General features: G+C 46.4%; 1 long non-coding RNA gene across 1 annotated transcript in view; it reads left to right on the plus strand.

Annotated features, from left to right (window-relative positions):
• The window catches only part of LOC141937094 (uncharacterized), a 786,032-nt gene extending 777,152 nt beyond the window's left edge, over positions 1 to 8,880 (plus strand). The window contains exon 2 of the long non-coding RNA XR_012626860.1: positions 8,338 to 8,880. This is a non-coding gene — a long non-coding RNA (uncharacterized LOC141937094). The remainder of the gene's footprint in view (positions 1 to 8,337) is intronic.
• Positions 8,881 to 18,195: the final 9,315 nt, after the last annotated feature.

The following is an 18,195-nucleotide window of genomic DNA, read 5'->3' on the forward strand; positions in this document are numbered from 1 at the left end:
GAAAGGGCCTCAGCAGCAGCGAACCCTGTCTAGCTGGCTCTGCTCCCCAACCCCACCAGTGTGGCCAGTGGAGGGTCACCCCATGTTCCCAGGGCAGCAGAGTCCCCTTGTTCTGCAGAGCAGCACTGCCAGCTTGGGGCCCTGCAGGGAGGATGGGAAGGAAGTCAGGAATGTCTGGTCACGGACACTCTCACATAGGGAAAGGATCTCTGGGGAGCAGGGATGTCGCTGGAGGAGAGCAAGGGAGCATCTCTGTGTGTGTAGTAAGGAATCCATGAAAAAGAGAACCTCTTTCTGCAGACATGTCATCAGGATGGGATGTTCTGTCACCTGGCCAGGACTCTTGTTCTGGCCTGGGGAGAGGGACGGGCACTGAGGGAGCACAGTCAGACTGTGGTGCCTATGTACAGGATCTCCTGGACCTGACACCAGGAGTCCTGCAGTTTCACTGACCTCCATTTCCTCATGCCATGGTGAACCTTCAGCCCTGGGGCTGATGAGAAGGCTGAAACTCCTCTCTGCCCCCCAGCGGCTGCTCTGACCTCCAGAGGGGCTGGGACTGTGGGGTGAGTGCCCAGAGTTCTCCAGCACACTGCAGCCCGGACTGAGCTCCTCTGTGGGCCTAAGATGTGGAGCAGGCAGTGGAGATGGGAATACCTGGGGAAGGGCTGGTCTTGGCTGGAAGGTGCCCAGGAGAGGGCAGCACCAATGTTAGCTGAGCTGTGTGACCATGCAGGGAGAGGACACGCTGCAGTGGGTGTGTGGTGCAGACCCAGACATAATGGAAGGAAACCAAGACATACAGGTGTAGGAGAGAAGAGTCCTGTCTGTGCCCTTGGTGGTATGGACAGACTGACAAGGTGCCCCAAAGCATTTTTTACCCCCCAGACCCTCCCATTGGCCATTTCCAGCATTGGCAATTCACCCCAATTTATGGGTGGTTTTGCTCTGTGCCTATCTCCTTCCTCCTGCTGGTCTTGGTGCCAGTGTTGGGGGAAGAGCCAGTCTGCCCCAGCCTCTCTTCTTGCCCAGACCTTGGCAGACCACGGAGCAAGGCTGTCTGGGAACCCTTGTGTGGGACAAAGCTGGGGCTTGGCTGAGTCCAGATTCTGTGGGGGCTGCATAAGCAGGACAGCTGGTGGGGATGGACGCTGAGGTCTGGCATGGGGACTCTGGTGGGGGATGTTTCCACACCCCAAACACACCCTGTCCTGGGCAGTGTCTGATGAGGGTGCTGTGGGGGCATGTGTTGGGCAGTGGGGCTGCACTGGTGCAGGGATGGGTCACAGGTGGGGGTCATGACACAATGATCAGGAGGTGGAAGCAAGGACAGGCTGCGAAGGAGGAATTTAGAAATATGACCTGAGCTGAGGGCATGTGTTTAGGAAAGCCAAAGCTCCCCTGGAGCTGAGGGGAGCTGCAGGCACCATCCAGAGCAAAATGAAGAGCTTCAGTCACTGTGTTTGCAGTAAAAAGTTGAACAAGGCCCATGCGAGTTGCTGCTAATGGGGGGGGCAGGGTGCTTCACAGCAGCAGAGACAGATGGGGATGAGTGACTCAACGGTGCCTTTGCTTGAGTCTTTCCTGAAAAGATCTCCCAGGCCTCTGCTCAGGAAAAGGACTCCTACTGAGAGGCTTCTTCAGCCTGGAGAAGGGATGGCTGAGGGGCACCGCACAGCCAGGGGGGCATCACCTTTTTCACCATGAGGCTAGCCAAGCATTGGAACAAGCGTTGGTCTCCCTGAGAAATTGTTTAGTCCTCCATCCTTGCAGGTTTTCAAGACCCAGATGGACCAAGCCCTCAGAAGCTAAGAATCACCATACACCTGACTCTGCTTTGACTGCAGAGGAGTCAGGGAGCAGAGGAGACCCCAGGGAGTCTGGGAGGCACTGCTTCAGACAGCTCTACCTTACCCCTGCATGTCACTGCATCCAGCTTTAACACCCCCAAAGGCCATTGGTCTGCACCCTGAAACTCCTACTCATAGGTTTTGGGAATGGGGGAAGCTGAATGCCACCATGACTGAGATACATTCCCACTGTTCATGAACAGCAAGGAGTTTCTCCTTCTGGTGCATTCCATGCATGGACTCCACCTGGGATTTGTCTCCTCTTGTTTTAGACAACAGCTGCTTAGGTGTCTGTCCAATCTTGTTTGCACAGGCTCCGCTTGCAGTTGACAGCGGGTCTTCAACCTCCTCTACTGTAATTCATCCTCATAGAAATTTAAAGCACTTGGTTCCTTCATTGTCTGGGCCTCCAGGCACCTGCTCAGCCCTCACACAGCCTGGGTATTGGCTCACTCCTGGGCACTTCTTTCCAGGTGAACCACCTCCAAGTTGCAGTCCCAGCTGTGGTTCTGAGGGGAGATGCTGCTTGGTGTCAGGTCTGCTTCAGAGCAGACAGGGCTGAGCAGGGTGTCCATGAGTGTGACCTGCCCTCCTGCCTGCTGCAGCTGGTCGGGGGGCTGGAACAGAGGTGTCCAGAGCCAGCACCCAGACAGGCACCTTTCCCCTGCCTCACCCCTCCCTTTTGGACATAGTCAGGTGATGACTGACAAGGGCTTCACTCTGATAGTCATGAACAAGGCAGAACTGGATGAGGATGTGAATGCTGAGGGCAGCCGTGGCTGAGTGACCATGGCAGAGGAAAAAGACAAACAACAGAATGACAGCCTTGGCCTGCAGCACAGCACATTTCACATGGTTCAGCATGTGCTTGGCAGGATCCTGGAGATGCAAGATCCATGGAGCCCTCTTGGATCTTTGGGGACAACAATATCAAAGCCCATGAACACCTCACTCCGATGTTCTGGAATCTGTGCAGGGCCTAGCTGTTGGGGATGGACAGGGATCTTCTGGCTGAAACGTTCACGCACCAGAAGGCATTGCAGAGTGGTGGAAGAGGGAACAGGTTGTTCAGGAGGCAGATACAGACATGGCCTTAGGGTACAGGGGTGGAGGCAGGAAAGTAAAAGCTCAGCTGGGCTGGAACTAGCAAGGAAGAGGGAGAGCAACCAGAAGGCCTTCTGTAAGTTCACTGGCAGAACAAGTTTTTGGCTGAGGAAAATAGTCTCATGGTTCAGTAGGGCAGGACGTATAGTGAATAAAAATCTGGAAAAGGCTGAGGTGCTCATTGTTTTCCCATCTTCTTCAACTGGTAAGATTTGCCCCCAAACATCCCTAGTCCTCGAGTCTCCGACCAGCATCTGTGCAGGCAGGGCTGCACCCATGGCAGAGGAAGGTGTGTCTGGGGAGCACTTGCAGCACTTGGCTACACATAGGTCCACGGGACCAGAGGGGATGTGTTCAAGGGTGCTGAGGGGACACCTCATCGCCCTCTATAACTACCTGAAAGGAGGTTGCAGAGAGGTGGGGATGAGTCTCTTGAACCAAGGAACAAGCGATAGCACAAGAGGGAATGGCCTCAAGCTGCACCAGGGCAGGGTCAGACTGGCTCTTAGGAAGGATTTCTTTCCAGAAGGGGTTGTTGGGCGTTGGAATGGGCTGCCCAGTGCAAGGGGGGAGTCCCCATTCCTGAAGGGGTTGAAGAGTCGGGTTGACCCAGCACTGAAGGATCTGGAGGAGTTGAGAATGGTCAATGTGAGGTTAATGGTTGGACTAGATGATCTTCAAGGTCTTTTCCAACCTTGATGATTCTGTGATTCTGAGAGCTCACGGGTATCATTGCAAGGCTGCTCCTGGTCACCTTTGCAATGTCAGGGTAAACAGGGTGGGAAATGGCAGACATCAGACTCATTTTCAAGGAAGACAACAAGGAGCATCCATGGAACTACAGGCTGGTCAGTCACATCTCAGTCCCCGGGAAGGTGATGGAGAACATTTATTTGAGAAATTCCTTTACCTGCATCCATCATCTATTGCTCTCTGAGATGTCGTGGGTTTGCTGAAGTACCCACAGGGTACTTGGAAGGGTGACCCAGAACCTATGGGAACCCTTCTGGAGCATTCCCTGGTCACCAGGAAAAGGATCTCCAGACACCTCAGTGGAGACAACTCCTTTCTCTGCATTGACTAGGAAGGGAAGTCCAGACAACTTGATTTGACATAAACATCTGTGGGGAGGTGTCTGATGTTGGGGGAGACCAGTCTCTTCCCTTTCTTCACCTAAAAAGAGTCACTCTTCATGTATGCTAGATGGAAGTAAAAGGGAGTGTTCATGGATGATCCAGAGACCCCTTTGAGCAGACACTGTAACACAGATGTGTAGAGACAAGTGCAAATCTGGCCACCCAAACCCAGGGTGTTTCGCTGCAGGTGGTCACCCAGCTTCCCCGTATCACGTGAGAGAGCCTGCCACCTCAGTGGTGACTCTCTCTGTGCAAGGGGTGAGGAGTGGCAAGGATGCTGCTGCGTGGGGAGGGGTTTTAGTGTGCTTGGATCTCTGCAAGACATAGCAATATCTGTCTTTTATGTTTGTTGTGGTTTGAACTCAGCCAGTAACAAATCGCATGTAGCCAGTTGTTTACTTCCCCCCTCTCCCCCTGCCCCGTGAAATAGTGGAAGGACAAAAGATTAAATTTGTAGGTTGAATAAAAAAAAATATTTAATAATACTAACAGAAAAAAACCAACAGTAATCATAGTAGTCCAAAACGGGTAAAATGCAGTAGTGGTTCTCTGAGCAACGACAGATACTGCCCGTCCCTAGCAGCAAGTTGACCACACCAGGTAATCCTGCCCCACCAAGGTAGAAACCGAAAACCAAAAAAGCACGTGAGAGAGCATGAGCCCACCTATATGCTGAGCTTGATGTCACATGACATGGAATGCCCCAATGATCGATTGGGACCCAGCCTTTCAGCTCTTCTCCCTCTCAACCCAAGGAAAGTTAACTCTATCCTGGCCCAAAACCAGGACAATGTTGCATGCCTCAGTAGGATAGAAGTATTTAGAAAATGTAAATAAAAATGAAACAAAGAAGAAATGAGGAAAGAAGAAAAGCAAAGAATATTTTTAAAGAAAATTTTCAGCTTTTTTTTTTTTTAATATTTCTGTGTTTATTTTCTCTGTAATACACTTTGTTTTGATATACCTGTCTTTGGGGCATTTCATGAACATATTTTTAATTACAATTTTGAAAGACAAAAATATTTCCAGAACCGTGGTGTATTTTAGCTACAGGAACACAGATGTCTTTAGTCACAGGGAAAGAGATGCCTGGTGGCAGTGCAGGTGTCCTGGGCCCCTCTGCCCGGCATCTACCAGCAGCTCCCAAGGGGCTCTGGTCTCCTGCAGGAGACCTCCTGGTCTGTGTGACAGCGGCCAGTCCCAGGGAAATACGTCAGATACACCGGGGTGTCTGCAAGGGGCACTTGACGTCCGTGGTCAGACAGATGAGCTCTGCCTGGAAAGGGGAAGAACTGCCTGAACCTTTTAAAAAACACCTGAGCACCTTTTCGTCAGCCGAAAACTTTGAATAAAGTGATGATGTTTTTCCACCGTGACCAAATGGGAATTTCTAGGAAGTGTATTAATTGAAAATGAAGCTTTCAGCTTCAGGGAGTTAGAAGCCTGCCCTTGTCTTTCAGCAGTCTAATTCTCTCTTCAGCCACCTCCTTCATTGTGTTCATATCTCTCATTTCCCATCCATCTGTCTGAAACATTGCTAGTGAGGTTCTCCCCTGGGGATGGTGAACCTCAGTGGAGGCAGCTTCCCCTTAGCACACAGTTGAGCAGTGGGGGTTGTTGTTTGTTAAACTTTCCCACGTTTTCCTTCTGTTTGTTTGCAATGAAGAGAAATTCTGCTGTGCCCGTGTACAGCCAGGTCTGTGAGGGAAGGCAGTGGGAGCTGGTGCAGAGGAGCTGTAACCTCCAGCTGCAGCTGGGGTAGAGAAGTCTGATGTCAGGAGAAGCGCTGCAAGTCCCAGGGGGCCGATGGGTAGAAATGGCCGGGCTGGGGAGGTGAGGAATCAGGTTGTCCATGCAGTGTCTGACCTTCAGGAGGAGCTGGTCCTACCCCTCCTGACAGCAGTAGGAGACCCCCTGCATCAACATCATTTAAGAGAATGCTGCCATCACTTCTGCTGTAAACTGAAAAATAATCCAAGATACTTAATAGTAAAAAATACTTCTGCATTAAATGCTCAGTGAAAACTTCCCCTTTACGTTCACTCCAGAGACCTCTCCAATTATCTACCAAAGACTTGAAGAAAATAATTGAAAGAGACATGCCTGTTTGCATTTTAATGAGCCCCATGGTGGCTTGGTGCTGAGACCATGAGCTTCAGACACTGAGAGGAGCCTGAACCAATGGCTGAACAAGTGAATGTCAGAATCAATGCCTACAGTTCCAAGGAGCGTTAATGGGTCCTACTGAGGGCCATCCCCAACAAAGCCTCTCCAGGGGCTGGTTAGAGCAGAAAGGTGGCAGCAGGAATGAGAGGTAGCAAACACAGTGTAAAGGTGGTTCTGATGCTCAGTCTGCCTTAATGTGTTGAAGCCAAAGGGCCAAAGCCTGACCCGCAGCCCCTGGGAAGGGAGATCCTGTCCCTCACCCATTGCCCAGGGCTCTTCCTGGGGCAGTGTCATGTGGCAATGTGGGGTGCCAAGGGCAGGACTACGGTATGGCAGTGATGGGTCTGTTCTGGTTTGGGCAAGGAGGCCATGAGGACCTGGTGCCATAAGGTTGAAGTTTGTTCTGGTAGGCCTTAGCTGCAGAGGCAACAACCATAGGCAAGGGGGAAAAGACCTTGGCCCTGCTAGGGGCTCTTAGCCTTGCCAGACCCTTCACCTGTCTCTAGCACAGGCTGTGCTCAGTGTCCCACACCTGCAGCTCTTTCCTGCAGGCTCTCAACATCACCATTTTTGCCTATAGCAGATACTCACTACAGTGTAGCCCATGTGGCTCTGCCCACTGATCCATTGCTTCTCAGCTGATGCATCACCTTTTCCCAAGCAGAGCTCCATGCATTCCCACTGCTCTCTCATGGGCAGGGAAACTCCTCTCCTTCTCCTTTTCTGCCTGTCCTTCTACAATGCCAACATCCATCCATCGCAGCACTGCAGTGGTGTCAGGAATGCCCCACATCTTTGTTATCCAAATGAGACTAGAGCTCTGTCACTGCACAAGGACATCTAATTCCTCTTATTTCCTCTCCACACTGTGAGAACTACGCTGAAAGCTCTGAAAAGAGGTGTCCAGCCATGCTGATCTCCCAGAATGGGGAGGAGAGCATTTCCATCATGCTGTCCTGAGGGCATCTCCTTATTTTTTTGCATATGTTTAAGGTTTTTCCTCCTAAGCTCGGATTTCTTTATTACCATGTTCCTTCTGATCCCATCATACAAGACACTTTCCATGAAAGCCTGTCCACCACTTCCTCATATGATTGTTGGCCATTGTTTTCTTTCATCCACCCTTTCAATTTAAAGTCTTCAAAATACTTTGGCCAGCCTGTTAGCAAGGATAGCTTTGTCCCACTTCATCAGGTGAATCCCATCTCTGCCTCAGGGAGGGTCTCAAGGTCATAGAAACCCATTACTAACACCAATGGCACAACAATTGTGTTCCTACAGGATCTGTTCCCTTTTCAAGCATTTTCCACCCACCAGCTGGACACAGAAAAGTACCGCCTGTGCCCACATGCCCTTGAACATTGTATCCAGAGTCATGTCGTCATGCTTGACACTTTCCAGGTCTCCTGGGGCAGTATCAGTGGTGCTCGTGTGGAAGAGCAGCTGGGGAAACATTCCAAGGGTTGGACAAGCTTCAGCAGCCTCTCAGCACTGCACCCTTGGATGAAGGAGAGCTGACAGAGCTCCTTGGAACCTGCTGGAGCAACAAAGGCAGCAATGATGAAGAGACATCAGTAAAGGAGAGGAGATGCTGGGGTGAGAGAAAGTTGGGGTAGTTGTGTTGGTGTCTACACCCTGTTGAGGAACAGACAGATGCACAAGACACTGTGGGACAGCTTGTGGTGGACACAGCCATGTCCTCTAAGATACAACATCTCTGTGCATAATCTTATTATTTTTTCAATTCTTGAAAATAGTGACATTTCCAGAGTGTATCTTAAAAAAAGGAAGATTAACACATTAAATAAGTTATTTTTTAAATTTTGGTTTTACAATTTTATTCAGTTTTCATTTTCCAGATCAAGGAATATCTGCATTCTCCATTTTACTCTGACATTGTGTGTGCCCTGACGGAGCCTGAAAAAGCATGTAGGATGATTCGCGGAAAAAAGACTCTACAACTCAAATAGAGTTATACAGCAGGTATATTTACTCCGGCGCCAGGGTACAAGGGGATTTCTCCACAAAGTTTGCACACCCACCGCACATTTTACCAAAAACTTATCGAGTGTGTGTGATAGACAGTAAACTGTTTGTTCATCAAATTCCATTGAAGATACTGGGAGCTCGTGACATGTTATTCCATAAACTATGTTGGCCTAAGCTTAATCTTAACTATTACACTGTGTAACGACTAACTGACTGTAAGTGCTTATCTAAGTTGAAATGCTGAAGCAAGGACTTCTACTAGGCAAAAGACTGAAAAGAGGGAGAAAGGGAAGAAGGACAAAGGGGAGAAAGACAAAGGGGAGAAGAAGAAAAAAAAGGGGGTAGTGTCTATATTCTGTAAGATATAAACAAAGACTTTGTGAGCCACTCTCAGGAAAGTAGGAAATACGAGAAGCTGGTGACGTGAGGAAGACCCGGATGGAGGGACCCCCTAGCTGCAAAGTGCGCAGACGCAGGATACACCTCTCAGAGAGACCCGATAACGGAAGGCGGAGGATATAAAAAAGACGGACCCTCGGGAAGTGAGTGCGCGCCGTTGGTGGAGCAGGGACTCCCCGGCCGCCCAGCGCTGTTTTGCTTATTGCCGCTTGCTAAAATAAATAATTGAAATCTAATTTGTCCTAACTTGCATCATTTTGGCAAGATAGTCTATAACAAAATTGGTGCCGTGACTCGGATAGAGGCAATCTGGTGGGAAGCCCCATACGGGGAGGCGCGCCCCGCTGAGTTCAGCGGCCCCGGCTGAGTGCTATCACATCACGCCCTCTACCGATGAACTCCAAAACTCGGCAACAAGCAAAAAAAATACCGGTAACCCCGTAATCTTTGTGCACGAAGCCCCGGACGAAGACGCAGGGTTGCGTGAGTATAGGCCGGTTACCGTTCGGTTGGGGTTGGGTTTCCCGGAGCGTGGTGTGTGAGACGCCCAGCAGGGCGAAGCGATTGCGGACCCCTCGGTAGTGCAGTTCCCATATCCCGCGAGGGACTGGGTCACGAAAAGGGGGAAGCGATTGTGTGAGTGTGTGAAGGCGCTCCGGAAGATGGGACAGAAGAAAAGCAAGCCTTCTGATCCCATGGGTGATTTGGGACCCGAGGTGAGGTACCCCCAAATACCACCAGATAGCCCTTTAGGCTTGATGTTAAACCATTGGGAAGATTACCCCTCTAGGCGGGGTAAGGACAAAGCAAAAATGATTTATTATTGTATGGAAGTTTGGGGAGGGAAACAAATCAGAGGCGATCATCTCTATTGGCCTGTTTTTGGGTCCTTTGAAGAATGGGTCTGCCAAGCCCTAAACATTTATGTCAACTCAAGGGAACCCTTTAATTTAGAGGAGAGTGAATATGCACAGGTATGGATAGCATCAGATACCCGAATAAATCTATATCCTCTAAAAGAAAAAGTTAAGAAAAAGAAGGTACGTGATGAGGACGAACCTCCCACCTCTCCTCCTCCTTACATACCTCCACCCCCACCTCCGGCGCCTTCACCTCCTCCGACTGCGCCGGAGGACCCAGAGAATTCAGACTCCCCACCTGAATCCCCGAAAGAACCGAGACGAATAACCCGTAGTCAAACTAGAATGGGGTGGGGTGATAGTGGCTTGTACCCCCTAAGGGAGGTTGCGATGGGAGGACCCCAGCCTGGCATGGGATATGTGACTGTCCCTCTTAATTCAGGGGATGTCAGAGAATTTAAAAAAGAGATGGGGAATCTATTGGAGGATCCCTTAGGTGTGGCGGAGAGGGTGGATCAGTTTTTAGGACCAAACATCTATACCTGGGATGAAATACAAGCCATAATGACTATACTATTCACTGTTGAAGAAAGGGATATGATCAGGAGAGCAGGAATGAGAATTTGGGATCAACAGCATCAGCAAGGTCCGGCAGCAGATGTAAAATGGCCTCTAAATCGACCTAATTGGAATAATCAAAATGAAATCGATAGAGGTCATATGCAAGACCTGAGGACGATTGTAATCCAGGGTATAAGAGAATCAGTCCCTAGAGGACAAAATATAAATAAAGCCTTTAGTGAACATCAGAAAAAGGATGAAACTCCTACTGAGTGGTTAGAGAGACTGAGGAAAAATCTTCAGCTTTACTCAGGACTAGACCCTAATACCCCAGTGGGACAGGCATTGTTAAAGACACAATTTGTGGCAAAAGCATGGATAGATATTAGAAAGAAGCTAGAAAAAATAGAAGATTGGCAGGATCGGGGGTTGGATGAATTACTGAGAGAAGCACAGAAAGTCTATGTCCGAAGGGAGGACGAGACTCAAAAGAAACATACCAGAATGATGGTAGCTGCGATAAGGGAAGGACAGAGAGTGAACAGTGCTGGGAGAAAACAAGAAGGTCAAAGAACAGGCTATAGATCAAAGGAACCGGAGAGAGAGAGAGAAAAAGGGAGTATTGTCTGCTTTTATTGCGGAAGAAAAGGTCACACAAAGAAGAGCTGCAGAAGGAGAATGATGGATGAGAGAATGTTTAAAGAAGATTAGGGGTGTCAGGGGCTCTATTTGCTGGGGACCCGAGAACGAACTGAGCCCTTGATAAAGTTAAAAGTAGGTCCTCAGCAACAGGAGGTAGAATTTTTAGTAGATTCAGGAGCGGAGAGATCTACTGTTCAATCATTGCCCCAAGGATGTAAGATTTCATCAGAAAAAGTACAAGTAGTTGGGGCGAAAGGAGAACCATTCGGAGTACCGGTAATTAAAGATGTACTCCTTGAAACAGATTCTAAAGTGGGGGTGGGATCCTTATTGTTAGTACCTGAGGCAGATTATAACCTACTGGGGAGAGATCTAATGATTGAATTAGGAATTAGTTTGGAAGTAACAGAACACAAACTTGAAATCAAACTATGCCCCCTACGGGTTGAAGATGAGACTAAAATCAACCCTGAAGTGTGGTACACTCCGGATACGGTGGGAAAATTGAATGTTGAACCTTTTATGGTAACCATCCGGGATCCTGAAGTACCGGTGAGGATTAAGCAATATCCCATACCTCTGGAGGGAAGGCAAGGATTAAAACCAGAAATTCAGAGATTAATAAAGCAGGGATTATTGGAACCCTGCATGTCCCCTTTTAATACTCCCATTTTACCTGTCAAGAAGGCAGATGGTGGGTATAGATTAGTCCATGACCTAAGGGAAATTAACAAAAGGACTGTAACTAGATTCCCTGTAGTAGCTAACCCACACACTCTCTTAAGTCAATTAGGCCCGAACGACCGGTGGTACAGTGTAATAGACTTGAAGGACGCTTTCTGGGCATGTCCCTTAAAAGAGGAGTGTAGAAACTATTTTGCTTTTGAGTGGGAGGACCCAGACACCCACAGGAAAACTCAACTCCGGTGGACAGTCCTACCCCAAGGTTTCACTGAATCCCCAAACCTGTTTGGGCAAGCTTTAGAACAAATTTTGCAGGATTACCAGATAGGAGATACCCTTACCCTAGTCCAGTATGTAGATGATCTTTTAATAGCAGGGGAGGATGAGGAAAGGGTTCGGGAAGAAAGCATCAAGTTGTTAAATTTCCTGAGCTTAAAGGGACTGAAAGTGTCAAAATCCAAATTGCAATTTGTTGAAAAGGAAGTTAAATACCTAGGGCATCGATTAAGTCAAGGAACTAAGAAATTGGATCCAGAAAGGGTGAAAGGGATACTTTCCCTACCAAGTCCAAAAACTAAAAAACAAGTCCGGCAGCTATTAGGGCTATTTGGATATTGTAAGCAGTGGATCGAAGGGTATAGTGGAAAGGTAAAGTTTTTATACACCAAAATAACTAAAAATGGATTATTAAAATGGACTCAGGAAGATGATCAACGGTTAAAAGAACTAAAAACTGAATTAGTAAATGCTCCTGTTCTGAGCTTGCCCGACCTAAAAAGACCATTTTTCTTATTTGTCAACACAGAGGAAGGAACTGCATTTGGAGTATTAGCCCAGGAATGGGCAGGAAAAAAGAAACCAGTAGCATATATCTCAAAATTACTGGACCCCGTAAGTCGGGGATGGCCTACGTGCCTACAAGTTGTGGTGGCAGCTGCTTTGTTAGTTGAGGAAGCGCATAAAATAACTTTTGGTAGTGAATTAAGGGTACTATCACCCCATAATATTAGAGGTGTGTTACAGCAAAAAGCAGAAAAATGGATAACCGATGCTAGACTAGTAAAATATGAGGCAATCCTCATTACGTCCCCCCACCTGACCCTTGAAACAACATCATTACAAAATCCAGCCCAATTTTTGTATGGAGAACCTAGTCAAGATCTTTTTCATGATTGCCTCCGTAACATCGAGGAGCAGACTAAGATAAGACCAGATTTGGAAGAGGAGGAATTAGGGAAAGGAGAAAAATTATTTGTAGATGGATCCTCTCGAGTGGTAGAAGGGAAAAGAAAATCAGGGTATGCCATAATTGATGGAAAAACTTTTAAGGTGATAGAATCAGGACCCTTGAGTCCCAGCTGGTCAGCACAGGCATGTGAATTATATGCAGTATTAAAGGCTTTACAATTACTAAATGGAAAAGTGGGAACTATATACACCGATTCTAGATATGCCTTCGGAGTAGTACATACCTTTGGGAAAATATGGGAAGAAAGAGGTTTAATCAATTCTCGGGGGAAGAGCCTAGTACATCAGGAGTTAATATCACAAATTTTGCAAGCTATACGAGGGCCCAGCGAAATTGCGGTAGTACACGTAAAAGGACACCAGAGGGGGCTAAATCCTTTAGTACGGGGGAATAACCTTGCTGATCAAGAGGCAAAGAGAGCAGCGCTATCAGCACTGGACTTGGATGATCCGATAGAGGACAGAAAGCGGTGTGTTAATTGTGGAGATAATTACCTCCCCTGTTATGGTTGCTGGAAAGAATACGGAGTAGACGGTATAGAATGTGTATGTGAAAGACCAGGGTTTAAGTGGTGCTTTTTCCATGGAAAATCCTATGAACTTTTAAGTTTTACTGTTCAAGAACAAGCAAAATTAAATCAAATGGGGATTAAACAGAAAGCTAATGGAAAATGGGAACTCCCGGACGGCCGAGAAGTTCTCCCAAAACCCATAGCTACCAAGATAACGCAGCAATTCCATAAAAACACTCATTGGGGAACTCAAGCATTAGTGGATCAATTTGCAACTAAATACATGTGCATTGGGATATATGATATAGCCAAACGAGTGATAGGAGAATGTCTCGTTTGTCAAAAAGTAAATAAACATCAAATAAGAAAACGAGTATATGGGGGGCGAGAATTGGCTCATAGACCTTTTGCAAGAATACAAATAGACTTTACTGAATTACCAAAGGTGGGGAGGTATAAATACCTATTAGTAATTATAGATCATTTAACTCAATTCGTAGAAGCCTTTCCCACAGCCCGAGCCACAGCTCACACAGTAACAAGGATATTACTTGAAGAAATTATACCTCGGTATGGAGCAATAGAAGCAATAGACTCAGATAGAGGGCCACACTTTGTATCCAGAGTAGCCAAAGAGACTTTGGCTGCCCTGGGTACACAGTGGCAATACCATACTCCGTGGCACCCGCAGAGCTCAGGGAAAGTTGAACGTATGAACGGAGAAATAAAAAAACAACTTACCAAACTAATCTTAGAAACTAAAATGTCATGGGTAAAGTGTCTCCCTTTAGCCTTGTTAAATATCAGAACTCAGCCCCGAACTGATGTAGGCATTTCTCCCTTTGAAATGCTATATGGGATGCCTTATGATTTAGAAATGCCACCGGATCACCCCCAACTTGAAGAATTAAAGATAAAGTCCTACCTGATACAGCTAATGGCAAGGAGAAAACAACTACAGGCTCGGGGGATGGTAGTACAAAGGCCTCCATTGGATGTGGCCATGCATCAAATCCAACCAGGAGATAAAGTACTAATCAAATCATGGAAAGAATCTTCTTTGACCCCCCGTTGGGAAGGACCCTATGTTGCTCTTATCACTACAGAAACTGCTGTTCGGACTGCTGAGAAGGGGTAGACACACGCAAGCCGAGTAAAGGGACCTATACAGGATCCAGCCTGGAAAGTGACCAGCCCTCCTGAGGATCTACGAGTCACCCTTCGGAAAACCTGAAAGAACTCTCTACACATTGTGAGATAAGAACCTACGAAGGACTCGATGAGTGAGACCCTGATATTTTTGTCCAATTGAAACTTATATTTGTTTTCCTTTTATATGCATAAAGTGTAAAGTGTAATGTATGTAAAGAAGGCTGGGGGATTCATAATGCACATGGAATAAATCTTCGGTCTAGTTGTAATCAGTGTTATTAACGAGAACGGAGATTAACTAATCAGTCCCTAAAACTGGAGATTCTAAAACTTGGTAGAAAATATTTACTAAAGGGATAAATCCTGAAAGAGAGTGCACTCACTCTAATTGGCCTACTCAATAGCACTCTCAGATCCTAAGGGTGACCTGTAGAAAGCACATCCCCTGGGTCCCCTGTCGTGAACCCGAGGTCAAAGATAAAAACTGGGAGACCTATGTGTCCCGAAGTAGAGGCAAACGTACCCCTGAAGAATACGGCTGCTGCCGAGAAGATGGAACACCCTGCTGCTCTAAGCAACAGAGTAGGCAGAGGAGGCAGAGACGTATCAAAGTGGGGAAAACTTTACTGCCCTACTCTGAAGAAAAAAGGACCTCTGAGGGAGAAGGGCCAGACGAGAGTGTCAGACACCCCGATACAAAAGAGACTAAGAAAAAATATGCAAATCTATAGAATCCCGTCAGCCTTCTATTGGAGCTATTGGATAGTCTGGCTAGGTGTATTAGCTACAATGAATACACTACCAGGATGGGCTAGAACGACTAACCAATCCCACCAACCTTTTGAACATACCCTAACTAATCAAATTATATGGCCTTGGACAGATGCTTATTATGGACATACAGGAAGTATGGATGCAGATTTGTATGGGACAGAGTTAGCAACTGCCATACTAAGCAATAACCTAACACTCCAAACATATAAATGGGAGAATTCATCCCATACCTGGACAGCTAAAAAAGGAGATGAGATACAGATAGGCTGCAGAATATTCAATGTAAATGTGATAATAAGTCGGCACCCTTTAATTCAAACCGTCCGTCAGCCCCCTTTTACTCAAATCGTTATCAGAGACAAAACGGAATCTAAAATAGCTCAAACCCGTTGTGAGTTGGAAGCCTGTTGGTATGCATTTACTGCAACCCAACCGGTGTCCATAGTTTGTTTGGGAGGGACCAGGTCAGGAGATCAAGCTATATCTTTCCGATTTCCATTGAATATACAGGAGGAAACTACAACAACCACAACCCACGCTCCCAAAGAGACTACTCAGACTACTCATACTGTTCCAACACAACCAACAGTCGTGCTTAGCCCAAGAATTTTTAAAATTGGACCATATGCAATTAGAAATACAGGTAAACAACAAATGCTGTTTAACCCGGCGTGGTCTCTCAAACAAGTTGAATTGTTAATGCAAAATAATGTTTCAAATATTCAGCCAGCCTGTTCACCTTTCCTAAAGACTTCTTACGAGGGATGGACAACCTGGCTGCAAAAACAAACTCCTCACACAAAAAGAACGCAGAGAGACTTAACCGGTGCTTTGGGAACAGGATTGGGAGTTTTAAATAGTATTGATTCGGAGGTGATAATGAACAAATTGGCTACCTCAATTAGTGATTTAACTAATATACAAAGGCCTTTGCGATCTTCCTTATTGGCTTTGGGGGCTAACCAGTGGCTGTTGTCGAATATATTACCAAAAGGGGAAAAGGTAAATATAAAGGATCATGAATTGATTACAGATGCACTCAGTGTGCTTCAAAATAACCTCTCTTTAGCTCTCAGCTGCATCCAGGCTCAAATATGGATGCAGTCGATAGCTGCCTCAATTATAAGAGAAGGTGAAGAAGGTATTCTTCCTACTGAAATTCGGAGAATAATTTGGGACAGTGCTACTAATTTTGAAAAGAAACTCCAATCCTGGTGGAACCTGGTAAACTTTACCTATGACCCCATCACAAACACAGCTACTACCTTTATACTCACTATTTACAATGCCACCATATACCAAATTTATCCTATCATTGCATTAGGGCTGAATCACAACGGAACCATACTCTATCCTTCTGAGCATAGAGTATGGGCCCGAAAGGTAAACGAAAAATGGCAAACTGTCAATCTAGAGTCTTGCATTGTACGGGAACAACAAGGATTCATTTGTGAAGGCAATGCAATTGAGGCACAAGATATTTGTTTAGATACCGAACATAATATTTGTCACTTTGAGGTCCATCCCAATGAAAATCCTAAAACAGTACTTATATATATTGGCGAAGGTTGTGTATGTTTGAGGACGGTTTGTGAATTCTTAACCGTAGACAAGATCATAATAGAGACAAAAAATTATTCAAATCTCTGTGTTTGCAACTTCACAAAGGTAATCGGATGTGACTTTTCCTATTTAGCCCCGGTCACGTCTTACCAACTCCTGCAATCCAATTATACATTAATACATAATCTACAACCTACACCCATTGGAATGAATCTCACTTTGGTTAAGCAGTTACTTCAACACAAAGACTTAGTTAGAATTTTAGAGAAAGTTAGAGAAAACGGACAGAAAACTCTAATAACTGTTCATCACAATGTGGAAGAAATACACCGAGTCTTGGAAAGTGCAAAAAAGAATGCAGAACATAACTGGTGGGACACCCTTTTTGGATGGTCACCTACTGCTACAGGCATCTTGAACAAGTTGTGTCACCCCATTGTGGTTCTCTTGATATTAATCTTAATCAGTTTGACTTTGTCAATAATATTATATGTCATAACTTGGAGAATGATGCAACGGGTAACATATCTGATATCTGTCACCCGTCCAATACTCATTAAAGCCAAAAACAATCAATTAGATGATGACTTTAAATTGAAAAAAACTCTCCTGTTAAGTCAACAAGAATTGCAACGATTTGATGAACAAAATGATAAAAAGAAAAAGGGGGGATTGTGATAGACAGTAAACTGTTTGTTCATCAAATTCCATTGAAGATACTGGGAGCTCGTGACATGTTATTCCATAAACTATGTTGGCCTAAGCTTAATCTTAACTATTACACTGTGTAACGACTAACTGACTGTAAGTGCTTATCTAAGTTGAAATGCTGAAGCAAGGACTTCTACTAGGCAAAAGACTGAAAAGAGGGAGAAAGGGAAGAAGGACAAAGGGGAGAAAGACAAAGGGGAGAAGAAGAAAAAAAAGGGGGTAGTGTCTATATTCTGTAAGATATAAACAAAGACTTTGTGAGCCACTCTCAGGAAAGTAGGAAATACGAGAAGCTGGTGACGTGAGGAAGACCCGGATGGAGGGACCCCCTAGCTGCAAAGTGCGCAGACGCAGGATACACCTCTCAGAGAGACCCGATAACGGAAGGCGGAGGATATAAAAAAGACGGACCCTCGGGAAGTGAGTGCGCGCCGTTGGTGGAGCAGGGACTCCCCGGCCGCCCAGCGCTGTTTTGCTTATTGCCGCTTGCTAAAATAAATAATTGAAATCTAATTTGTCCTAACTTGCATCATTTTGGCAAGATAGTCTATAACAAAATTGGTGCCGTGACTCGGATAGAGGCAATCTGGTGGGAAGCCCCATACGGGGAGGCGCGCCCCGCTGAGTTCAGCGGCCCCGGCTGAGTGCTATCACATCACGCCCTCTACCGATGAACTCCAAAACTCGGCAACAAGCAAAAAAAATACCGGTAACCCCGTAATCTTTGTGCACGAAGCCCCGGACGAAGACGCAGGGTTGCGTGAGTATAGGCCGGTTACCGTTCGGTTGGGGTTGGGTTTCCCGGAGCGTGGTGTGTGAGACGCCCAGCAGGGCGAAGCGATTG

The sequence above is a fragment of the Strix uralensis genome, chromosome 37 (assembly GCF_047716275.1).
Source record: "Strix uralensis isolate ZFMK-TIS-50842 chromosome 37, bStrUra1, whole genome shotgun sequence".
In the NCBI taxonomy this organism is placed as follows: Eukaryota; Metazoa; Chordata; class Aves; order Strigiformes; family Strigidae; genus Strix; species Strix uralensis.